The sequence below is a fragment of the Gobius niger genome, assembly GCF_951799975.1.
Source record: "Gobius niger genome assembly, chromosome: 6".
Classification (NCBI taxonomy): Eukaryota; Metazoa; Chordata; class Actinopteri; order Gobiiformes; family Gobiidae; genus Gobius; species Gobius niger.
Window position 1 is genome coordinate 11,537,686 of NC_136857.1, and position 27,017 is coordinate 11,564,702.

At 43.0% G+C, this 27,017-nt stretch overlaps 1 protein-coding gene across 4 annotated transcripts in view; it reads right to left on the minus strand.

Moving 5' to 3' along the window:
• The window catches only part of rerea (arginine-glutamic acid dipeptide (RE) repeats a), a 161,987-nt gene that overhangs the window by 85,940 nt on the left and 49,030 nt on the right, over positions 1 to 27,017 (minus strand). The window contains exon 1 of one of the 4 annotated variants that reach the window (XM_079558574.1): positions 19,370 to 19,686. The exons of 2 other annotated variants lie outside the window; for them this stretch is intronic. The gene's annotated coding sequence lies outside the window, so the exon portion shown is untranslated. Of the gene's footprint in view, positions 1 to 19,369; positions 19,687 to 27,017 lie in introns of those variants that run through there. One more of the 4 variants, XM_079558571.1, reaches the window with a different exon arrangement.

Consider the following 27,017-nt stretch of genomic DNA (forward strand, 5'->3'; position numbering starts at 1 on the left):
CGAAACACTTCCTGCTCTAGCGTCGTTGTTTTGTTTTTTTTGCTTTAAAGAGACATGTTTAATTCATTCCAATCACTCCCACGTTCGCCTAAATCCGCGCACAGCTTTAATCAAACGCCGTCAAAAGGATAAACATGTGCATTATTACGCTTTGGTTGAGCACCTATAGATGAAACAGTAGGCAGTCTCAGTCAGCGCTGCGAATTTTACTAATTGATTATACCTGGATTAACACATGAGCATTTATTCCGCAGTAAAAACCTATATGCTTACATTTAAATGCAAACTAGCCAACACAAACATCTCAGTCTGCGGCTACAAAGTCATTCAAGTGGAGAATTATGAAGTAGCAGAAATGTGACTGCTGAGGATTTAGGGAGGGCTTTGCGGAAAGATTGAATGAAAATACCAGCGTGAATACAGATTAGACGGGGAACAATGTTAGCATGAATATACAGAGGCTTATTAACAATGAGGGCCAGCTCAAATTGATCCGTATGAAGCAACGGGAGACTGTCGACCAATCCATTACAACTGCCATCTCACATAAGCTGCCTCTGAGAGCCGCAGAAACAACAGATTAAGGTATGTGGCACAATATTTTATGTGGCCATTTTGACAAGGCGCCTTCTATCAAGTTAGTACAAAAGTCTAAAGCAATTTGTCAAACTATCAAAATCACAACATAACAAGACTCTTAAAGCAGTACTAAGTAACTCAAACCCCTTGAAGCCATAAGGGTAGGTGTTGTAGCATGTTGCGGTTTTTCACTCATTGTCTTTTCTGTCAGTGCAGTATTTACTCTCACGGACAAAGGGAGTGAGGGATATTGTACATCCAATTACATAATTTTTTTTTCCACTCAAACTTGGCTGTACATACTGTTTAAGTGGCGCGCAGCTAGCTTTGCCCGTTAGCCTGTTAGCTTCTTGTCTGTGATTCCGTTAGTGTGTATTGGTGGATCCAACCCGGAGGCAGCGAAGTTGCATTTGAGGTTTTCTGGCCAGAGACACCAGGGGGAGATGAAAGACCCCCCCAATCATACCATTAACACTTGCATTACCCCACAGAGGGAGAACGAAAGGGATTTATTAAGGTAAACAAGTTACTTAGTTCTGCTTTAAGACTAAATCAAAGCTAAATCAGGCCTTAAATCATTCCTTGTCATTCATTTATGTTACCATGTATTTGTGTGTTCTTTCTGATAACAATAACCTTTATTTAACCAGTTTCAGAGTCCTGGTCCGAGTGCAGACCCTAGTGTACATGCTTTTATTTGTGAGGGAAACCAGATCACCCAGAGAAAACCTACTCAGCAAACCTGGGAAGTGACTCTGGTCTTGCTGCGAGGCAAGACTGAATAACAGCTGTGCCACCGTGCTGCCCTTACACACGGGGCATCCTAATCTGTCCCTGTGTCATTTGACTGCTGTGCAAATCCTCAGAGGTGCTTTTGGATCGCGTTGGCCGGGGCAAAGACACTTGTCTGCACCACTTGATTTTCAATTCACTGATGAGCAACAACAGCGCGCCGCTTTTTCCCTCCTGCTAAAGCCGCATTCACAAAAGAGACTATTTTTAGTGGCGCATCTAGGGTGAGGTTAGTAGGTAAAAGCCAGAGAGCTAGAGAGAAAAGATCGCTTGGGGCTTTTCCGACATCAACGTTTAAACCTGCCTGGAGATTTTGTGGTCAAACCAACAGCGCTTTATGCGAAGTGACACTGTGGAAAACAATACACTATGTAGCATTGTCTGAAGGGATTCCCAATAGGCTGAGCAGGGCAAAGCACTGCTCAGGGGAGAGACCTCACTATCAGGGAAAAGTCATCCTACGGAGAATGATGCAGATAGAGGCAAAACAATGATGAATGAATGATATGTAAGAGAGATTTGATACTAGAGTGTATGAATAACTGCATTTACCTTGAAGGCAGCTAATGATGGCCTTATTTTCTGTACTGATAGAAAATCAATGTCCATCATTTCCACTACAGCTGCTTGTGTTACAGATAGTCTTATTCTAAAGCTGCATTATTCTTGTCAGCGCAAGCTTCAGGTCAAGCAGAATAAAACTACCCGCAGAATCAATGAATGCAGTTTTACAATTTCATATTTCATAGCCTTGAGGTCGGAGTTTCTCTCGTGGCACCTTCATAAAATATACCGCCTCTCTCAAGCCGTGACATTTCAAATCTCCCCGGACTTCTGTCGCACATGATACTTGTCGTAATCGAGATCCACGTCCTGCCAAGACAAACATATTTCCTTACCGACGGTCCATAGCCACTTTTCATTTACAGCCGTACAGATCCCGCGGTGTGCAAAGCTCCTGCTCCTTCTTCCCAAAGCATCCCATATCCCCCCCCTGCCCGGTTTGTGGTCTCTGGAAACGACCCAGAGGGGGGAGCCTTCATGTCCATTATAAACCAAGACTTCATTTCACAGGCCTAATACCAGCCACTTGGAGACAGACAATCTCTCTGTGCGCGCCACACACTACACTCAGATATTTCAGCAGCTTCACAGGGCATCATGTTTAGACACGGCTCCGCGGGGAAATGCCAGGGCCGGGCCATTGTCACCTTTCCGCCTTCAATCCAAAAACGAGGCGCTCTTGAAAAACGTAATCGCTAGCCGTACAGGAAAATGACCTCTTTTGGCATGTCATTGATAAAAGAAGCACGGGGAATTTGAGGCGTACGCTCTCACCAATACGGTTATTTAATTGGGTTTCCCAGTAGATACTATGCGCAAAAGTGGATTATTCCAAAAGGATTTCTAGTCACTGACAACTCAATATGTTTTATTATGGACGGCTGTTGAGGTCGGAGGCTGTACAAATGTGCACTGGGGATACAGTGAAAGCGCAATGTTGTTATATGGATTATGGCTATAAAAAGAAAAATAGCTTGGCGCAGATAAGAGAGAATGAGTTACATGGCATTTTCTAAATCAGATTTAACAAGTAAGTGCGGTAAGGGGGAAAAAACACCAACCTTGTCTGTGTTAGCGAGAGGGCTCTTGAGATTTTTTATTATTTGAACGTTCAATCATGCACCACTCACACTCGGCAATCAAATATCCTCCACTTCCCGCTGCTGCATCTGCCTATCAGCTTAACAATCCTATCTGTCACTTTAAAACTCAGGGGCTGCCGATCTAAATGAGCGCCGAAGAGGGAGAAAATGTATTCCTACCGCTTTGCCCTACATCCTCCAGCGCCTATAATCACCGCGCCACGCTGAAGAAGAGGCAACACAAATAGATGAGAGTGACAGATAAAGCAGCCTGGATGGTTCAGGACTGACAGCTGAGGCCAGGGAGGGCACCCGAGGGTGTCTTCAAGAGCACAACTCCACGAGAAAACAAAGCCATTAGGGTCAGAACACAAATGCATTTTTTTTTCTTTTTCTGCCTAAATTATTTAACTCTGTGGTGGCAAACTCGGAGCAGATGGTCGCAGGCAGCGGGACAATTGCTCTATTCAAAGACGTTACGCCAAATAACACCTCCACCTCGGCAAAAGCAAGGGATTTTATTACCTCTAATTAGGAAGGCTTTTATTTCATATGCAAACAACTCTCCTAAGAGCACTACTGAGTGCGGGGAAATAACTATTTATAAGACAGTCGAGTAGACCTCCGCTCTTGCTGCTGCTGCTGCATGGGTCATTCTGCCAGTGGCAAGTCATGGCACAGCAAAGAACGACTAACATTATTGTGGAGGTTCCCGACATGGCATATGAAAACAATAGGTTGCACATTTTTTGTTGCATGTTGTAGTTAGCAGCACTCTTCTTTCCACAAAGTGTGAACGCCACATAGAAAAAGAATTCAAATGGTCTGTCTTGACTAATATTTGAACAAATGTGATAAAGGCAAATGTAAGAAAAATACTTAAATTTTACAAGACTGACAGCAATACGAAACCCTATTTGTTTTTCCATAAATAACAGATCAGAAGCGTACCAAGACTAAAGCACTTTTTACAACACATTCCTGAACTTCATGGTAAAGCTTTTTAAATAATTGTCACCTTTCAAAAGCATTCCCCTATCAGCCACATTTGAATACAACAGCCCGATCTCAAATTAACCTTTCTAAAAGAGAAATCAAGGCATATGAGGATTTGCCACTGGAGCATAGCACATTCTTTGTTTACTACCATCAAGCTAATTTCCACAGCTATAACTCACAGGTCGGTGTGTATGAGCGCCGCAAATAGACAGTGTCAGGGAGCAGTGGAGATTTGTTTGTTGAAGGCAGACAGCTGGAGCAGCAGTGGCTGAGGGGAGTGGAATATTCAGTGTAGCACTGAGCCTTGTCATCCACCATCTCAGTGATCCCAAACAGAGGGGGGAAGCACCCTCTTCTACAGCGCGCCTGAGGAGAGCAATATCAATCACCAGTCTGCAAGGCCACGCTTAATATTTATTCAAACAAGACAGCCCGGTTAAATATCCACTGAGGAATGTTACGGCTTCGAGTGTGTTGGCAAATTTGGTGCGCGGTGCGATAATTTGGAAGGATGGTAGACATTTTGCTGGAGGGAAATATAAAATAATAATAATCAAAAAACTAATTAGTGTCATTTTGTGTGTTTAGTGTTACCCAATTAAAGTAACTGTTAGATATTGTTAAAAACATTAAACAGAAAAGGCCAGACTCAAATGAAAACACTAACAAACCTATTTCAGAACAAAAAAAACAAAGGCTATGGAGCTCGAGGGATGAAAGCATTTACCCTTGAACTAGAATTTCCAACAATGGAGCCTAGTACTGCACACTATATATTCCTTCCATTATAAAACCTATCCATTACCTAAGTAGAGGTCTGCACTCTCCGAATGCTTGTAGTTATGAATGTGTTTCCTTTCTGTTTAGTAAAAAAATGGCCCAGGGGAAGTGCGCACAGAAGTGATGAAAACGCTGTTGGAACAAGAGGGATCTGAGCCCGGCGCTCCCATATCCTCCAGAGGACAGCTCATAAAACATGCAGCAGCCCCTTCCAGCAGCAGCAGCAGGAGCAGTGGCACTTTAGCACATAGGCCACACAGACGGGGTAACTACAAACACGCTCTCTATTCATTTCAAAGAATGAGCCACTTGCATTACCGGGGCATATGAGTTTTTAGGCTACAAATCACTTACTAAAAAAAGGGCCCACTATCCCAAACTTTAAGCAGTGGGGGTGGGGGGGGGGTGCTTCACAAAATTAGCTCGGGAGGACATACAAGAAGGTTTTAAGCAGTGTACAGCACTGCGATTAAAGCTGCTTGTTTCTTGTGTGAAACAGACACTTGATCCAGAACTGATAGTGTGCCATGCCTCTAGCAACTCTCACACACACACACACACACACACTTCTCATCTTCCTCCACCTTATGCTGGATTATACACAGCATGAAAAACAAGGCATTAAAAATACCTCTCAACGCGGCCACGATATACGGCACTTTTGTCTTTTTTTTTCGTACCCGTAAGGTGAACAGAGAGCGGCTGTGTGGTGGAGTTACGGCGAATAATATTTGTGGAATGTTAATGTCAGGCTTTGACCACGGCGGTCTCGCTGACGTCTCCTGTTACTGGGCCATTAATGATCATAAAACACTATAGCCCCCAACCAATCATGTGCTCATCAGCGTGGCACACATCTAAATGGGGGGAAAGCTTGGTGTAATATGGATTTTGTTGACTTGGCTGAGCTGCTCCAGTGCTTTAGGCTATATTACTTCACCATGTAACGGCACAAAGAGCATCCGAGTTATTAGAAGCATTCAATTCAATTAGCTGTTTCTATTGCGACAAAGCCATATACTTTTTACAATGTGCTTGGCGTGGCGCAGACCTGAACTCAAGCCAAGGATAATTGCAGTTCAGATGCGCGAAACAATGTGCAATTGTTTGAAATCTAGAAGGAAATTTCAATATGTCATCGATACCAGTCCTTTGTTTGGCAATGCTGTCCCCCCACTATATATCACCTGGGAAGACATCACTTGCAAGTCATTTTTTAGACTACTACTGCTACTTGTCTGCTTTAATTTTCCAGGAATTGACTGATGGCTACACATAACATCTCACTTGAACTTAATGTCCTATAATGGATGTCCTGAAATTACACCCATTGTCTTCTCCGCATTGAGCAACTGAAGCATCTCCTTCACTACTACGACGAGATGATCCCTAATCCCACACTTGCATCGTGCTAAATCTCCCATATGTTGCCTTGGTGCATAGGAGATGAGTGTTTACTGCCAGCACCGTCTCTGTTCCTCGGTTGCAAGTCTGGCTGGGTTTGTGCGGAGTCTTGTTAAAATAGCTTCCCGCTGCATCAGTGAGCTTATAAAAAGCCTCTGAGTGCATATTGACTACAGTGCGGCATTCATCGGACAGTGTGTGCGCGCGTGTCAATCTAAAATGAGTGCTCCATTGACACGCGTACAACGTATAGAAGTATGACCGGCGGACTGTGTTTGCGCAGGGGTCGGACCATTTCTCGGTTCAATAAAAGGGGCGTGAGGCTGCACAATGTGAAGAAATTGCAATATTTCATTAGCTACCGCCTTTCAATATTGCGACTAGTTGGAGACCTCAGTGATTTTGCAGTATATTGAAGCTTCTTGTGATATGGATATAATGTCCCCAACTATTGGTTAACAATCATTTGCTAATATATTGCTCATGTATGCACAGCGGACTGTATTTGTGCTGGGGGTCACCATGTCCCGGTCTGGTAAATGGCGGAGTGTAATGTGCAGCGACCTTCTGTCTTTCTCTCAGCAGCTCCTTACATACACTGCTGTCTTTGCTCGTATATCACGGGGGCAAATGTCGCCCTTCAACCCTCTTCCCCTGCTTAAAAGGCTGATGGGACATCCTTGCCCCGGCTGTAGTCGACTGCGGACAGCGTCGCCGATCGCCCCCGTCGCGCACATGGGGAGGGGTTGGTGAATAATTACGTTTCATAACATGCCCCGTCCCCTTAGCTTTTATTAGCATCAAACTATAATTAATGGGGAACAGGGGGCGCAGGAGAGAGTGCTTCCCTGAACAAGAGGGTCAATATGCCCTTCAGCCCTCTGCCTCTGCTCACCGTCACCGCGGCAGACACCTCATCGCTCTGAAAATCTTCGCTTATTTATGATGCCCCCGGTGGAGGGAAGACGACTGCATTCCTGCTTCACTCAGCAAGAAGAGGACGGATCAGTTTACACAGCACTTCACCACACGGCTATCTCCTCCTCACCGCGTCTTCTCAGCAGCACGCCCCAACAACTCAATAATGAATATGAAATGCCTCCTAATTGATGTCCATGGGGTTGAAAATACTACTGGGCGAAAAAGGGGCTTGACTTGATTAAGTTTTTGTTTCACGTCAGAAAAGAATAATCTGTGATCAGCAGTAGCAAAGCCAGTCCTGATCGAATTAGCTTTGCACTAAGAGCTCCATTGATCTTGGCACTCATCTGCGCGGCGCACGAGGGCCCGGAAAGGCAGCTGGTAATCCAATAGCAGGGAATGGGGAAGTGCTTCAAGGACTCGGTGCCGTGTTTACCCACCTATTTCCTACACACGGAGGGACGGGGGAGAAAGAGCCACGCCACTCACCGGACTGATTGGTCGCCGCGGGTGCTTCGGGAGCGCCAGCCAAATAAATAGGAGGCAGGCTGTGACCAAAAGGAAGCTACTTGAAAGCTTTGGGAAGAAATTGCCTTGGCCACAGCTATCATGTAATGAGTAAACAGGATCAATCATGTTGGGGCTACATGAGTGTTTGAATGAGAAAATAACCATTTCAAATCTTAATGTGAGCCGCGGTGGAACATAAAGCCTTGATGTAAAAGCACTTCTCATTAAGCATAAATGAGATATGAAGGTCACACCTGAAATGACAAGCTATACCTCCAGTGTACCATTGGCAGCCTTGCAGTAACAAGAAGCACTGCAGCTTGTTCCCAAAGGCTGTTTACATCCACTGAAAGTTGAATAATAGACGTAGAAGTTACTGCAGTACTAGTAGCAGTTGATGAATTACCAGACCCTATGATGATGGTGGTCTGCTAACACTTTATACTATCGCTCAAAAAGCAACTTGGATCAAAAACAACAGTAGTCACATTGGAGACAACTGGTCTAGACAAGTACGCTCAGTAAGGAATTGTAAAACAGCTCTTTTTATTGCCTTTTTATTCTGTTGTGACATTTACTACTGTTAAGCTATGAATAATTAATGTCTTTTGTCATGAGTCATGCAGTGAGCGCACTTCTCCGCCTTGACATTCCTGGTCACGGGTGAACACTTTGATAACCCACCTTAAATGCACTTTTATTACATAAGCTGCTGAGGCTGATGTGCTTTTTTTTTTTTCCTATGGGGAAGTCGGGTATTTACCTGTCACTAAACACAACTGCAACAAAAGAAATCTATCCATTTCACTGTGAACTCTTCATCTCGGCGAGCATCGGTGCAAGACGCCACAATCAATTTTGCATGACACGAACAGCATCAAACGGGGACCCAGAGGGCGGCCGGCATGTGGAATGAAACAGAGCAAAACTGGAGGCAGTAGAGGCCAGAGTACACAGCTGCTTCCCTGGTGGTGTGGAGAAATAGTTGGGACTTAAATGCGCACCATTCTGCCGCTTTTGCCTCCGCCGCGACACCGGTAATTCATCAAGGATTCATGAGCGCTCAATAACAGCCCCGGCGCGTTTCTCTGGAGCAGGAGAAGGAGAGAGAAGTGTTGAGTGGCCGCTCCAGTCATACCGCACTAATAACCTTGGGCTGTCGACCAGAGACATGACTTTATGGAACACTGTGGCCCCTAAATAGAAGCTTCATTTCTCACGCGCAGTCAGCTACAGCTCTATTTCAGACAGCTTGTCATTAAATATTTATCTTAGCACGGTGGCTGATCGTAGCAAGGTGATAACCAGTTAAAAATCAAAATATAGACTTTGGTATTAGCCTCTGGAATCATGCTGAGTTAGCGTACTTAAAAATAGCATGAAATGTGTGTCGACGTGGTAACGCTTTATATTAAGGCGTGCTTGTTTAGTATTAATAAGGTATTAATAAGCAATAATATGCGTGTGACGTATTGACACAGTGTTTATTATACTTTTATCTATTAACATACTAATAGGGCATCAATAATACGCCAACCCTTAACCTAACCCTATAAGGATTACTAATGCTTATTAATACTTAATGAGCACACCTTAATCAATGTTAATATGAATGATTGCTTTCATATAATGGGTTTCAGTCCTTATACCTTTTCATATCTTGAGTGCAACTTTAAGGACTTCTGACCATTCAAACTACGGCATTGGCGACAAACATTATGGTTCACTGTGTTTAGATGTCCACTGCTGAGGGATTTTTGTGGAGAGAATGAAAACTTTATACTTTTGGAAACCTTATGGTATAAGCAATGAGAAAAACAATGTTTCCATTTGCCTTTCGTCATTTGGTGAAATTGTGCAATTGTACTATTTTTCCATTAGCGTAAATGGGGAGTTCTGGCCGTCGCTACGGTAACTCCATGAAACATATGCCAAGGGTTTCATTGTCTTTTTTGATTAGTAAATCTCCACCAAACCATGTTTTTTTTTTACTCCCCATATAAATGTTATTATCGCTAATGTCGCACCTTCAGAGCAAATTGAAACATTGTTTTCTGATTGCTAATAAAGTTTTCAAAAATGTACAGTTTAATACTCTCTGCCGAAATTACACAGTGAGCCAGACTATTCATTAAACATGCTTAAAGCAAACTAGCAAAAGGTGAAAATAATGTGTCTTCCAATGTCTAAGTGTAGCATGTGCTAATGAAGGCCACACATTTATTTTTGAGATTCAACATCATGGTGAAGTGAGCTCTATTTAAGTTGGATAAGTGTTGTGCTATGTGATAATAAGCCAATGATTCTGTTTTGATGAAGAGAACACTTAAAGCATAAGCGAATTAAAGGTTAAGACACCAATGTGGGTCTTTGATGGTTGAAATTTGCACATTCAAACAACAGAGCTCAATTTGTTTAGTTCAGTGTGTCCTGCTGAACGCCACGCCTTTTCTTGTGTTTTCATACGTGGTTACAATCAAGGCAATAATGTGACTCCCTACCTGCATTGTAAACTTGCTGTCATCACTGCCACAACAAAGCCCTATTTTTAAAGGGATTATCTACAAGTGCTCCTTTAATCAGTGCGTGGTGGAGGCACAGAAATCCCTCAACAAGAGTCCCATAGGAAAACCTTTCTTTTCTTTTTTTACCCTTATGCAGCTCTATCAGGCGGAGGATCTCGCTTGAGTGGGAGAGTATTTGAGGATGAAAAAGATGTGCTGCTACCTTACTCCGCTGTGATGTGCTCTCCAACAGTCTGGGAACAAAAGGCCAGTTTGAAGTGGAGTTATGATGGCGCAGGGCTCTTAACGGGCTCTGTTTTTTTTCCGATTGCTTTTCGATCTCCTTTGTAACCCCCCCCCCCCCCCCCCCCCTCGCTCCTGCTTGTTGTTTGGCTGCCCAGATAAGCCTGCTGTGGGTGGCTGGGTGGAAGAAACGCAGTGACCGGCGCGAGAGCTCGGGCGCCAAATCCCAACAGTCCGTGGGAGGATGGTGAGTGTTAAAGATCCCAAGAAGACAGATGTCCGGTCTTGCCCTTGTACTAACCCCTTGAGTTGTGTTTGCAAACTGAACTGTTTAGTGCTCCATTGATCTTAATCAGGACAACAAAAGATAAAATTAACATCTGTCATGGCAGTGAACAGTCAGCAAATGTATAGTTGACAAATCTTAGAGTCAATCTGAAGCTTGTCAATAGAAATGCCTACTTTTTTTTTTTTCTTCCACAGCATAGTTGCGCTACACAAGCTTGGAATGTCAGCTGCAGCTAAATAAACAGTGCCGTAGAGATAGAGCTATGCAAACGCCTGTCAATCACAGTCACTGTGCGCAAAATGCCAGGAAACACACTGTCAACAGAACATGCAATTTGCGATAACTATTCATATGTCAACGTGCATTGAAATTCTACACCGCTTTTATGTTCCTACATGAAACAAATGAAATGGACGTTTTCTTGATGCTTTAATGAGATGATTAGTATATAGCATAAACATTTTATTGTAGAACAAGCTGTGTTTGAATTATAGTTATATATCACAAATGGCATCTAGCAAATGGTAATACTGTGTATGCTTAGGGAATACCAGAAAATGTAAATTGAGGTCTAAATTACATTTCCACCATTATAAGGAGCATTCTTGAAGCACGTCTTGAATAGAAGCGGATCACTACACAATGCCCCCCTGCCTGCACTTATTTATAAAACACAAGAGTTACTTAGCTGCAGCCGGATAAACATTACAAGATGTCTAGTGCAAGCAATAGAGCAACCTGCCAGTGTGTGAATGTGCAGAAATGACAGCAGGCATGAGTGAACAAAGGACTGGGGTTTGGAGAAATGCATAAACATTAAATGAATTTGCAAATGCCTCTGGAGAGCAGATGAGTGGCAGAGCCTTGGCAAGCCGCTGCATTATTGTCTACAGTGAGATTCTCCAGTGCTCCGCTAAATAAGAGTCATGCTCCAATAAGCAGATTCAAGCCCTTTGAGCATCTGTTGTCTTTAACTCTCTTCTCTTTGTTCAACAACTCGCCGTCACAGCTAATGATTTCCTCAAAGTGTCCATTTTGCACATGATGTGTGTGTTTGAGACACAGGTTTGCAGAGCAGCCCAGTCTGTGAAGTGAAGGCTGCTGCCAAAGTGTCGCTCAGAATTGTTTGGGCAGAGCTCAGAGATTTCAATTCAAACCTGAGTCGATGAAGAGGAAACAGACGAGGTATCAGCATATTGGCTCTCAGTTTCCCCTTGTTTACATATCTGCATTGTGCAGTCATCCCTTCCACTCAGAAATCACTGCCAGTAAAAACAATTACCCCCCTCTCCCACCCCACACAAGCCTCCATGACTGGGTCCACGCAGCTTGACAATCAAGCCCATTAGATCTTTGTATGAATTAATGCGAGTTAACTTAAAGCTCTGACACACATCAAGCAAAGTCATTAGGCTGTCTCTTTAGCATAAAAAACAGGGCTGATTTGCCGGTTCACAGAGACCATCTCCCCACATGCAGCCTGGGGCAGACCTGACTGTCTACCTCATTATTTCAGAAGAACAAGGCCACTGATGAATCCGATTGGATTAAATATGAGGTGCTCTGTTATGACCTGGCTTACACAGCCTGCGCAGACTGATTTAAGCTCTTCTCAAAGAGAAAAGAACACTCACCAGGGCAGTAAATACACAGATAAATCTGAGCTGTAAAATCAAAGTGGAATTGTTGGAGTACACGACTCCCACGCTGCAGCAGAGAGGAAAGCTGTCAAATGCTGGCTTTTGTGGATACGAGCGGAGCTGACAAGTGGCAGTGATACACTATGAGTGATAGAGACATTGATTTGTGCTTAGAGAGAGCTATTCCAGATGTGAACAGTCTCAATGCTCCACTGCTTCATTACTTCACACACACAGAGCCGTGTTTTCTAGGTCTGTTGCCAAGGTGACAAATGAAAAGCAGAATCTGCGGCACAACTAATCAAATGAGTGAGTGACAACAAGTCAATATTTTCTCATTGTGTGGACAAGCAATGCATCTGCACTATAACAGGCTGTGGTTCCAGGCTGAGGTAATGCGAGGCTTTGGCATTATAGAGATAATGTGCCAATAATCTGACTGGGTGCGCCTGTTAAGAGCAGTGCTAATAAAAACTGATACAAGCTTTACCGAGCACAGGCTGAATCACCATCTCACTGCACACTGTCTGCCCCTCAACATACTCCATCATGTAATGGCCACGAGCCAACAAAGACTAAACTGTAATTGGACATTGATCTGTGGAGGTCGAAGGATAAACAAGTCGACGTACAAGCTGCAACAAAGAAAACCTTACAAAGATGGAGTCAAAAAGGCGACTGCGGATCCATTACAAAACCAGGGTAACATTTACATCTCTGCTCCTCTGGGCTCAGTCAATTCCAGCAGACATCTTATTAAAAAGACACAATTAGCCTGCTTTTAATTGCATCCTTGAAAAAAAAAAAAAAGAAGAAAAGTCTACCTCACTAAAACATCTCTACGAGCCGGGTCAAACAAAACCAAGATCAATGGGCAAATTTATCAGCAAATATTACCATTCGCCGCCTGGCAAGTAATCATTAAGGAACTGCACTGATGCATTATTCATGGGCTGATGTATAATTCAGACTTAACAGCAGATTCTATGCATAAATAACGCTGTGATACATTTAAACACGTTAAATGTTTACTCGCTAAAATAGGATATGAGTGCACAGCATGGACGCCGCCCCGCTGCGGCTGTCGTTCGATTTCTCGGTGCAAGGACGCAAGGTGGATGCAGGAAGATGGAGTGAGGCAGCCCTCTCCTCATCAAACACAGGGCTAATGGACACCAGCGGCTCATATCCAATCTGCTGTATAGCGTTACATTGCAAAAATGAAGGGGATCAGTGACTAAATAAATACTTACGAGAGTTACTACAATTTCAAAATTAGAAGAGGCAGAAAATGTGATGATGATTAATGAAAAATACCCAATAAAATGTCACCTTCTTAACAAAATGCTAGAGACAAATGGTTGGGGTTTCATTGCCAGCTGCTTAGAGAGACAATATGCCATGAATTTATGGCTTATATTTAGCTGGTAATGGTAAAACAACTGAGCAGTGCAATCGATCGTAATAGAGTCACAATTACAATCTTCATGTATTTAATTAGGCAGCACAATATCCACAACATGCAAAGAACAAAATCCTGTGTTCATGGGATCTTAATACGTTTAAAAGCTGTTAGTTAACCCTGTAGTTTAGAAAAATCAACAAAAACAACAGAAATCTCAGTTACATAGTCTTTCGAATTCTGCCTTATTAAAGTGCATTGTTCATTTGAAGAATACTGTATCTCATCTTAAAGCGGTCGTGAATGACAGTCTTAATTATTGTAAGATTACTCCTCCAGCTTAGCACTGATGTAGTCATTTGAATAAGTCCTGCACGTAGCCGCAGAGCGCTTCATTGTGCATTCAAATCACATGAATCATCCATGAATCAAGAATGTGCTGCCAGTCGAAGATTCATCGCCTCTTTGTTGTGTAATTAGGATGAAACGGTGCATTCACGTTCCCGCGACATGAAAAGACCCGAGCTCCCCATTTCAGACGTCTGTGTTTGAGAATATCACAGCGGCCGAGGGTCTGCCGCGTCGGAGGGGCAGTGAAGTAGCCACCAGCTCCATCGCCGTCTCCATCTGACCAGCCGACTGAGCAGAATCTACAGGGAGCGCATTTCCACTTTATGGCCATGCGCTGAATTAACAAGGCCAGATGTCCCCCCCCCCCACTTAACATGTGTGAAAGTGCCCGCCGATGGGCTCAGCTGCTTTAAGGATGTACGGACAGAGACAGAGGAGTAGAGGTGGGGGGGGGGGGGGGGGGGGGGGGGGCAAAGAGATACATTTTCAATTATCCCAATTTCTCACTCCTTGCTTGCTCCGGAGGTGTATTTTAATTAAAGATACCAGCTCGTACACACAACAAATGGACTTCTCAATGTACCTCTCTGCGCTGCGCCTCTCCCACCGGCAATGGCGATTCGGGTGTCAATCTTCCATTAATCTATTTCAAATGAGTGACTTGCACAGCACCACCTACAGGTCACACGGCGGCAGAGCGTTATGGAATTAGCCCGGTCGGGGATCAACAGTCCCCGATGAGATGTGTCTTCTCTTGGCCCGGCCACATTAAAAAGGGGGGGGAGGGTGGACCGTGTTACCAACAATGCAACAGAAGCCGTGACTCCTCATTGATTTTACGCCAGGCTTTGTGACAAGGCCGGTCTCACGTTTAGGGTTTTGTTGAGGGTCAGAGTGGGAGGGGAAAATTAGGTGATAAATGAAGCAAGACTATATTCATAAGGGAGAAGTGTCATTATCATAAATGCATGTTAAATCATGAGGTAAAGTGGACACAATGGGTCTGAGAGCTAGTAAATGAAAAAAAAAAAAAAGGGTAAAAGTACTCTCTTAGAAGCTGAGGATGCGTTGAGGACACGTCTCAGCTAATCACGGCTCATGAAAAATAGAGATGTGTAAATAAAAATCTATGAATAAAATGCTTTCGTCGCAGGCTTTTCAACACAATTTTGAAAGGATATTTGCGATTTTTAGTTCAGTTTGCACAACTTAAACGTGTCAACAAGCATTAACATTAGAGAGAGATTAACAATATGAAACTAGGGCGGTCACAATAATTACTATGTCGACTAATCGTTCAATAAGTAGCAGATAAACAATATGTTTTGGGCTAAATATTTATCGTCTATACATTAATTAAGATTCCCCCCTGTTTTTCTTTCTAAAACTTTGATTTCCAACTGAAGCAAATTGAGTTACATTATATTTCATGTTTATTGCAGCATGTGTGGTATTTTAGGATATGATGATGCACTTTTAGAACTAAGGTTTACTGTCATTTTTATGCCTGAGAGCTGACAGTATCTAGTATCGTTAGAGTCGATAATATCGTTTATCGCGATACTTTCATGCCTCAATATATCGAACTTCAAATTTGTTATCGTGACAGGCCTATAAGCAACAATTACAAGAATCACAAGCATTTCAGAATATGTTTGTAGAGGTCCAAACTACAGCATATTGTATAACACTGTAAAGACCTCATAGATATAGGACGTTGCCTGCAGGGGATATTAAGCTGGCCATTATGACTGCAGTGCTAACTCTAACTCTGAATAACAGTGCAGCCCAACACCACATGTTTTTGAAAGAATCAACATACTTAAAAAAACACCTAGTAAAATTCCAAATACAGAAACACAAGATCATAATACAATTAAAACTGAAAGATAAGTTGAACTGCCAGATAGTGTGCATAAAAACACAATTAGTCATTCTTTCCAATCCACTATTTACCACTTAATACTAATCCTAATGCAAATGCTGCGCTGTTTATTGGTCCGCCGCTGCATCTGTTTTCATTGCTTTGGTGATTAAAATAACAAATGTCTCGTTCCTTTGTAATTACTATGGAATACAGTTGAGTCATTCGCCCCATTGTAACAGATCCCCCCCCCCAGCCCCCAGCAGACCCGCTCATTACACACAGAACGACGGGGCTCGCCGGCACTGCATCATTTACAACTGCGTGGCCTTTCTCTGATTCTTAAGGCATTACATCACTCTGTTAAAGCATAGAGAGAGGCAGACGCTGTGAAAGAGTTTTCTGTACAAGCAAGAAAATGTGATCGCGGAGAATAAAAAGGACTCCTGCAATGGTTTCTAGGACAAAGTGAACAAACGAAAATGTTCTCAAAGTATGACACATGGTGATTCCATGTTCTATTTGGGTAAGGTTAAGTCAACAGACATTACAACATAGTACTTAAAGGCACTTAAGCAATACACACTGGCAAAACTCGCCTAGTCGCAGAGAAATGTCACAAGAATAGACTTAATATTTTTGTTGCAACATCCTGTTGTGAGATTTTGGCACTTTCATGGAGAAGTTTACGATTACTTCAATGAACACATATTCAACACATTCAAGGGGCATAAACATTTTGAGAGGGTGATACATGAACTGCAAAATGGCGACCATTTATATTGTAATTTAGACTTACTTGCAAGTAATTGTGCTGGCCACCTCTAGGCACACTATGTTTTGACTTTTTGTTAAATGAAAAACAGTTAAGATCAGTATGTTGTGAATTGTTTTCCAGATGTCACATATTGATACGCTGCAGGCCTAACAGAGACAAATGACAGTTAAATCCTAAGGGGGGGGCATCATCACGCAAGAGGATTAAATAATGTTTCTCTAATGCCTTGTCAAAACACCAAGCAGCCAGCCAGACCTTACCACCTCTCATATCAGCTTGTCTCTCTATCCACTATCCAAACATCATCTTTGATCGGTATTTCACTTCTCACTCTCCTCTGAGCCGACTCCCTGGGCCTCATTCATACTCTGAATGCGGACTAGCAGCCTGCCGGTTTACCTTGTCAGCGCTGAGGACTTGTGTTTGTAAAGCGAGGTGACTCACGCGGCTACTATGCCTTTCCTCCTGCTCGACATGAATCAACAACAACACAGGCAGCCAGATCGGATCACACTGGGGATTTCATTCACCCACAGCACTCTGCAATGATACTGCGAACAGAGCAGGAGCAGAAGTGTGGAGACATAATTAAGATTTAGACCGCTGGATTCATGATTGATACTGGTTGGCTACTGTTTAAGAAAGAGACAAATACAAAGCCACAGGGCAACACAAGGCAGGCCATTAACAGCAGTGACCACTTCCTCTTTCATTCAATCCGCAAGCAGTGAGACTAAATGGATATCCTGACCTCTGAGGAAGTGAGGGAGATGCCATTTTAAAAAGTGCACTCCAACTCTGAGCCATTAAATTGGCTAACACTTTAATAGACCGTATGAAAGAAGTTCATAGTGTAATGTAGTTTGGCTATACACTGCGGTGTATAGTTTCAAAAGCATGGCAAGAGAAGAGGATACAATGAACACAATGCTTCAATTCAGCCTTTTGTTTCAACTTGGATACAAACTAAATACTAATCCATTAAAGAGGGGTCATAAGGAAGCATATGTTTGTGATAATCTGCTAAGGGCTCTGTTTGGGGGAGCATCTGATGTAAAAAGAGAAGACTGAATTGGACAAAATACCTATTCCCCCAACTACTCCCTTTGTACTCTCTTAAGGATAGCTTTCCAACACTAAAGCATTCAAGTTACTGTATAGCCAATACAAGCCTTTCCGCAAAGAGCTCTTACATTGTAATTGTTACAACATGTTCTATAGACACCGTTCTGCTGTCAACTTTGCTCTTTTAAACTCGTTTCTCAACTCATGCTCAAACAACTTAAGCTTTGTTAGCCTACTGAACTGAAAAAAGCCCTTTCAGTTCAGATCAATATCTACGAGCAATGCATTCATTGTTTAAGCACAGTAAGGAAAGCTCCAGTCTGTTCAGTAGAAATGGGACAGGTGTCACTTTTCCTGTAACGTTATTTTGCACAATGTCATATGTTCACATTCCTGCCTGGCTTGGAAACTGTGTGAATGTTTTTTTTTTACGAGGCACGAATCGGTTTTGCGCTCACACCTATTCATTACATGTGTTACTTGTGCCACATACCTCCAGCTCTTAAGTGGATTAATCAGATATGAATCATTTAACTGCGGGTCACTTCTAGTTAACACAGGGCTGAGTGGGCACTTGACAAGTGGCAGTGGAGTTGTTTTATTGTTTTATACGGCGTTCCAGTTCCCTCAGCTTGGATCTCTGCGTGTGTGCCCGCCCGGGGGATTTGGACTTCTGACTAGAATCACATGAAAACTCACTATGACCAATTTTACACCATATTAAATAAACAAGCCCTCCTCCTCCCCGCTCCAAGAGAGTCGGACTGGAAAACATTAGATAAGCCGCCTCGCAGACAAATAACTGCAGTTCAAATCCTAATCTGTCCCCCCCCCCCCTCCCCTTATAAAACTATCCCACCAGCCAGCTCACCCCCCCCTGCTTTGCTCTTTTCAACAACAGCCCAAGACCCCCCCTCTCCCTTTCCCCACAGTGAGATCCGCATGTGCTCGGGCCAGAGTTCATAGCCTCTGGGGTGCTGAAGGGGGGAAGTCAAGTTAATTTGGTGGTCCTTCAACAGTTTGCAACTCAAAGTCTCCCATGCACAGAAAAAAAACAAAAACAAAAACCACATTGCCAAAGTTGATTCCCATTGTGATTATTACCATCTAATGATCAACTGACGACACAACTCTGGCTTCAAATCCAACATCTTTCTGAATCTTAAGGGGGAATCCCACCAGTCTTAAGTGACTCATCAGGATTTGAACTTGTTTGTCCTCCCCTGTCATAAAATCTTTCACCCTCATTATGATTAATAGCTTGGAGCACCTTTTTTTTTCTTCTTTCTTTCTTGTTGTTAGATATGTTTTGTTTACTCTAACTCTTAAACATTACAGCCCAGTCGTAGCTAGGTAATAAGTTTCAGGCCAGAGGGGGTCACGAGGGTTGTTCGAGGGTCGGTGCACTTTAAGCCAAGTTGGACGACAAAGCAGTGAAAACTTTCAAAAAAAGGACACATGCAAGCGATTGGCACTTTTACGCGTAACAGCAATACTCCAAATTCCACTCTTGTCTCCCCTCTTTCATTCCCTTCCTCCCTTAACCACAGCAATCCTGCACTTCTCTCTTTTTTTTCTATTCTGCATGTGTAACTTACTCACCCGCCAGTCTGGTGATTCTTAGGAGTCCCAGAGACCGCTGCAAACAAGTTGAAAAAATCCCGTTTGCCCGAGTTGACCCGCGAACTTCCAAATAAAAGCCAATCCAATAGCGTGCGTCAAAAAACGTAAAACAAATCTTATCCCTTCGTTGTTGTTGTGTGTTTTTCTTTTCTTTTTTTTGTTCCTCCACACCGCTGCCTGCACGGACCAGAGGCGAGCACTTGCTTCCACACAAAAGGCGGTTTCACTTTACTGATAGACTCTTGGTATCGTAACACAACGCGTGAGTTCGAGTAGTCCTCCTCAAAGCGGTTCCGTATTCCCTTTTGGCCGCGGCTGGCGAGGTTAGCGTCCACGTGAAGAAGAAGAAAAATAATAATAATAAAAAAAAATAAGTGCCTGTTCCGCGGGGTGTTAGGTAAAAGGAAAGCGTTTACACGGACGGGCTTCCTCTTTTTTTTTTTTTTTTCCTCCCTGCTCCCAACACACACACGCGCTCACCCCGTTGCCTCTCGCTTCCCAATGCGCACACACACCGCTCGTACACACGCTCTCTCCCCCCTCCGTCTCTGTACTAACCCCCCCCCCTCCTCGGTCCTCCTCCTCCTCTTCATTCCCTCCCTCCCTCCCCTCCTCCCCCTCCAGCCTGCTCCTCTTCAGCTGTTCAACAGACGCATCCACATGGCTGACCTAGTCTTTCTTTATCCACATACTGGTAGAATTACGCGCGGCGACCACACACTTCCAACGCGAAAGGAAAAAAAAACAGAGTGGGAAAAAAGACACACACACACAAAAAAAACACTGTCCGTAATAAAAACATGGCATGGATCCAAGAAATCATCAAAGACAAAAGGGTTAAGGTGGTGGAGGACGTGGAGGGGCAGCTCGGGGTGCTGATTGATGGAGACTCCCGTGGGGAAACGCCGTTTACACAGTATAAAGTGTTGGGAAGCAAGGGCAATGAGTAGTGTAGTGTGACCATATTACGCAAAAGAGTCAATAACAGCCTTGGATTAAAAAAAAAGCCAACGCTATTTGCCCATTTGTGACTAAAGCTGGCCACACATTTTTTAAGACCTAAGAACAAACACGACCCAAAGTCTCCCAAATGAGCCGTTTAGACAGCAATGATTTTCTGTAAAAAGCAGTATGGAGTTCTGGTGTTTTGCAACCTTTCATTTCCTGGAGAAAAGCATTTTACAGCCTTGAAAAGAGGCCACAGAGTAGTTTCTCTGACACTCCACTCCAGGTGTCAGTGTGTAGCCTAAACTATGAAAATGTTACTTGAACCAGAGATTTATGCCTCTCCAAAGGCTGGATTTACCACACCAGATACCAGATAACAGCTGAAATCCGGTACAGTAGTCCATTTATTTGGAAAATATTGTACCACTAAATGCTTACACTTCAGCGTTAGTATGAGAACAAACAACCCCCCAGTCTGACTCTAGGCGACATTTGAAATAAAACATTGTGTAAAAACCAAGTGTAAGTTAAGAGTCTCTAGTCACAGTGAAAAACAAGGACATATCAACAAAAGCCACAAGTTTATAGCTTATTTGTAACTAATGTCTAAAACTAATCGTGAATGGCACTCTATGCCTTATGTTAAGAAACGCTTCACACAGTCGAAAGTGTTTACACTGTGCTGCAATGAGAGGCAATTATCATAGCTGTGAATGGATAAACAAAGTGAAAGCTATTCCTCATTTATAACCAATACCTAAACAACACAGACACTTTCAAATAGCAAATCATCCCTGTAAATCTAAACACAGGTCACTGGTTTCCTACTGAAAACATTAGGCGGTGCTTCTGGCAGAATATACACACACACACACGGGGGATAAGCCGGGAAGGCGAGTGAGAGGCTGATGCAGCTCATTTGCATTTTGGGATAATGAATTAATTAGTCACCCCACCCATTAAAAAGGCTGGAACAAGCAGCGTTGACAATGTGAGCAGACCATTAGTAATATTCAGGAGGTGAAGGTTGAAAATGGCGCCGCAGCAAATCCCATCCGTGCTAGTCATGCTGTTAAAACAAAGCCACAATCACAGTAACCTTTGATCAGAGCCCCATAATGCGTAGTCCTAAATAGTCGCCACTACGGATTTTTCACCGCTTTTTTTGTGTGAAATCAGCCTTGTGCGAATATTAATAAGTTTAAGAAAGGTTATGAACAAAAGCAAATGCTCCTTTAATTGAGCAACAAAACGTCTAATATCCCATCGCTTTGAAGAATCTGCCAAAACTAATTAGAGATTGGTCTGAGGATGTGAGGTTCAGTTCATTGTGCACATTGTAAACACATCCAGGAGCATTAACATTTTGACAGGAGGCTGAAATGTGACCCGCTAACCTAATCCAAGAATCACATACATTGCAAAACAGGTTTCTAAACTACAGGATTAGGTGGGGTTTTTTTAAGCATCACGAGACACTGCCTAAATAACCGTGATTTATTGTGCAGATTTAACCATTTTCAAGTCTCATAACCACAGAACGTCCTTTGCAAAGTTCAGGATTTATTGCTTCAGTGTGAGCCAGTAAAAACAGTGCTGTGCTATGACATTGCAGGACAACAAAGACTGACTGTATTAAGTCCTAAATTAATAGGGACATTTCCATTTGACCAAGCCGCCTTGACACATTTTCATTGTCTCAAACATAATATTGGATCGCTGTCAAAATCCAATTAACTAAGGCAAATAGTGGTCACATTTAGTTCGTTTTTTTTTCTCTCTCTCTTTTTAACGCGCTGAAGCCAAACACGACCAGGAGAGGAACAGCCTGCGAGAGATCAATAGAAATTGAGTTGAGGGGCTGGTCTTACTGGGGGTCCCCCTCTTCATTGTGCTGCAGAACAAGAACCACGTCGGTGCCGTCCTGGTTTGAAAAGCACAAGGGGGACATAGGCAGAGGGGGTGGTATTGGAGAGGGGAGTAGGGTGGCGGGGGGGTCTCTCTGTATAAAACAAAGTGGTTCAAAACCTCTTCCAGCTCCTGAGGCGACTCTCCCCTCCTAGTAACGCAACACCGCAGCTCCTCCCTTATCACACTGTGTATACATTTCACAAGGTCAGTCTTTATGATATTTACACACACGCTCCAGTCTGTCGCCTGCCGTGGGGCGGGCAAACACAAGCCGGGGCAGGGAGCCGTGTATCCGTGCATTCGGCGCTGCATTTTGCCGTTTAACCGACGCACTAATGACAAGCAGTGGTAGTCGGTCATTTATCTCAAACAGCTATTTACACACACAACAGAGCTCTCCCAGTAATCTGTCAGGGATCTTTATGCTACTGTGGAATTACAGCCGGTTTGCCCACTGTTAGTTATGAGATGGTGTGGCTTCGTTGAAAATAGCCGCTTTGTGACTTTCTCCTCAAAAGAAAGAGTTTTATTAAGAATAGCACTTTGGGCAGTTCATAAAGGGTTCTAAAAACTTTCAAGATTTTCCCCCAACCATAATAACAGTTTATAGAGTTTTTCAGTTATTGTATTTTACACTTTCTGATGTTTCTGTGACAATGCGAGTATAGCTTGGGAAAAAAAAGGAAAAAGACTTACAAGGCACTTTTGTTTTGCTGTGTTGGCACGAAAAAGTGAAAACACTCATGGAAGCCCACAGTGATTTTGCAAAATACTGTGGCTTCTTGGGATATGAATATTGCATCCCTTTATACAGCAATAACAATTTTTGGGCGATATATTGTGCAGACCTATTTTCGGGTATACGTTATGCCCAGTAGATAAAAAGGAATGCTGTGTTCTATTACAAGAAGAGACACATTTCCTTTTTTTCCAACACAACAAAGGCAGTCTTATCAGTTTTAGACTATCCTCTGACGATCTCCGGCAACAAAGACACTGTGTGAGGCTTAAATTTGCCCTCGACAGTTCTGAAAGCGGAGCGCGGTGGATCTTCTGAACTAGAAGGCGGAATAGAGGCAGAGCTGGATTGGCGGCATGGCTGGGGCAAAGGCAAAGGCAAAGGCAGCTTCCCCTCCCGGTGGCAGATGAGATCCCATTATCAGGAAGACGAGGACTCCACCTCCAGGATTTCACAGCCCCTCTGTTTATCACATGGCTCTGTCAAGTTGGCCACCATTAACCCGTAATGAAAGGAGACAAGCGGCGCAGTTACAAGCAAAGCACTCCACATTCTACAGGCCTAAGCATGTATCTGGGAAGCTGACTGTGTCTATTCGATTTTGTCCGCCTTTCAAACCAGCCATCACAATGCCTTTTTCCCCGAGCAGAGCCTCTTCTTCTCTCAGCCAGAACAAAAACTTCAATCTTCAGGAAATAAAATCTCACGGAGAAAGAAGTGACACTTTCTTTTTTTGTACCTTGCGATCGTTATGGAAGATTTATAGGAAAAGGTGTGCGAGTGGGCAGGAGGACAGTGATGCAACGCCAAACTTGCATTTTATATTCCCCCATCGACATCAAACTTAATTAGAACAAGACAAAACAAAAAAAGACTAGTACTACTGAGAGACCGGCGCAACCCCCGCAGTCGCTTCGCTTTGCCCGACTACTCCGTTCATGGTTTATGGGATTCTGTCGCCACTTATGCTCATTAAAAATATATACTTAACAAAAACTGGGGCTGACACAGACTGTTTGCTTTAGCCTCGATTTCTACACTGTGCACAAAACAAGTCTTTCAGCAGGCAGCAGCAGCAGCGGCAGCAGCACCACCACACACGACAGCTCAGAGGAGAGAAAGTGCTCGGCAATACAAATAAGTGAGCCAGTAGTAGCTGAAACAACAGAAAAACTGACATGGATGACTGAGGCCGGGAGAGACACTTGGCACGGCTCAGGCGCTGGCCTCTTAAGCACTCATATCTAGTAAGTTCATTTTATACATTCACTGGGGATGAGCACACAAGTTGAAGAAGAAGAAGAAAAAAAAGGGGGGGATTGGGAGAAAGCTACTGTGTAAACCAATAGCAGGGTGAGATTGTGGCAATGGAGGGGGTGCACTTCAGAAGCCTTTAACACATGACTAAATCTCGACAGTGTAACAAGCTAACTCCCCTGGCTGCTGCCAAAAAGGGAAAACGAATGGGCAAGACCAGTAGTTTCCACCACATGAAAATATTTGGCTTTCCATCGCACCGGCTTAAAAAATGAAAAGCCTAAATTAAGATGAAACTAACCGAGTCATAGGTCTGACACTGGGCTAGACATAGACTAAACCACCAGGTATAATAAAAAATGAAAATAACAAGGGTCTAAACCACGCACTCTTGATCATTATTGTGTTAACATAAGTCACGACCTGAACGGATTTGTGACAACAATGAGAACGGGCATCTGCATTTTTTAAGAGCCACACAGTTCTTCAGTCCTGCTCTTGCAATGACGTGCCGGCTCTCTCAGATGATCTGGGAGCGGGTTTAGTCATGTTGTAATCTGGAGTACAGTAAGTCCTTGTGGAGCAACGGATCAGTCCTCACAGTGAACATACTTTTTTTTTTTTTTTTTTTAGAATTGGTTGGAGGCACTTTACAAACAAATATGAGTAATTGGTTCTTAGGATTAAAAGGTCAACCATACTGAGCTGGTGAACTTTGAGACAGTTTTTTTCCTTCCAGTTAGTTAAAGACAGTTATGATAGCAACCTTTCCTGTTGTATTAATACAATGGGATAGTGCTTTTCCAGATGGCACTTAAAAGGCGCTGACTCTCTCTCTGACACACGTATTCTATCCAGAAAGAACAAAGCCTGTGTGCGAATGCTGCTGCCTCAAGTTACCGCTCCGGATCGCTCCCCTCCTTTTGGGGCTCTGGCAGGCGAGTAGAAAAAAAAGCTTGACTTCAAATATCACTCATTGGCCCTTTTAGGATCCTTAAAGAAAGTGCTTTACAAGTTAGGAGGGCAACTCGACGAGAAAATAGCTTCTTGAAATATGACTAATTAAAACTACTGACTTACTGCCTGCAGGGGGCTGAGAAAGAAGGTGGAAGCAATGGAACAATCCCCCCTAATCTCAAGGAAATGACACGACTAAGCGGAGTTAACTACAAGCTGGAGACGCGGCTTCAAGGTTGAGCTTCAAAATGAAACGCTTGAAGGAAAGCACAACAAGCAACAAAAGCAAGGCGTTTGACATTTTAGCTTCATCGAGGTGACACAAAAACACAAAGAAACTAACGTGCCCTTTGGAGAGTATCCAGACAGACAGCCTGTAATTAAGCAGCTACCGAACTCAAGTCTTTATTTGCGATCATTACCAGAGTAGTAAAAATGCAAAGGGGAAGCCAGGAGAATGGTATTTCACTTTAGGCGATGGGTGCGAGGTCTAGCCCTGCACATAGCGATCTTGTTTACATAGCTATTCACAGTGGCGTTTGGCAGCCCTCGCAACTCACTGAAAACCAAGAAGATGACACACTTGTTAGGCTACATATGTTTAATGTCTTTGCCAAGCGACACGATCTACTCCGGAGAGTCGAAACTCGCTTGGAGCAGCAGCATTAGGCAGAAGTCATTTGGTGAAAGTATTTTTGTTATGAGAAAAATGGATGCGTCGTATTCCTGGTGGAGGGAGTAAACCACCTGGCAAACAACAGGGAGAGGAAATGACATTTTCTGCTTTGTGAAATGTGGGAGAAACTGCTATGACAGACGTTTATGTCAAGGAACAAGATGGAAATGCTCATAAGTAATGGAGAAGTCGATGGAAACAACCATAGGCTCTGACATTTGGTACGGTATGTTTCAAACACAAACTCATAACTACATGATACTTTTAAAAGCCTGCTGTTAACACTTTGCAATTTAGCTTTTAACGTCTCTCACGGCTGCAAGGCAACCCTGAATGTATAGAAAGGGGGCTAATAAAAGGAACTGTATGAACATTATTATTATAAATGCATTTAAATGTTAAATGTTTATTCATAGTTTTCATGTGACATCACTGCAGGGCTCAGATTACTCTTGAGGCACTGCATTGTCAGAAGCAAACAGACACAAAACCTTTATTTTCAAAGAATCATCTAAATAAATGAACTGATTTGAATACAAAACAATTGCACTGATTTGTTAATGTAACGTTAATCTCTCCGCACAAAGATGTTTCAATACACACATTAACAAGCATGACGCTACATTCACAAGTTAGCACAAGCCAAATCCACATTTTCCCTGTCATTGTCAGTGATCGGTTTAACAAACTAGGAATTTCATAGACTAGTAATAATAATAATAGATTCATGAATAATTTAAGAGCAGGCAAATAAAAATAGCCTATGATTAAAATAACTATAACTCTTACTGTAAGAGAAACAGACCTCAACTGTGCATATGCTAAACATGTACAGGCAAAACAAAGCAACACGAGTTAGTAATTTACAATTAGGCTAACAGCACAGCAGATTTAGATATACATGAAGTGCAGTGTGATTGACCTTTTTATGATGAGACTATTGTACATGCTGGATCATTTGGTCTACTTCCCTTCAAGAGGTGTCACTAAAAACAATGAATAGTTGAAGTCAGTTTTGTCTGTCTGGAAAGTTTCTGGGACCACACTGTGTAAAGCCCCAGTACTCATTCACAAATCCCTCTGTATTCAAAGTCGCTGTAGAGCTTAGACTATTGTTTAGTTGCGACTCTCAAAGGTTC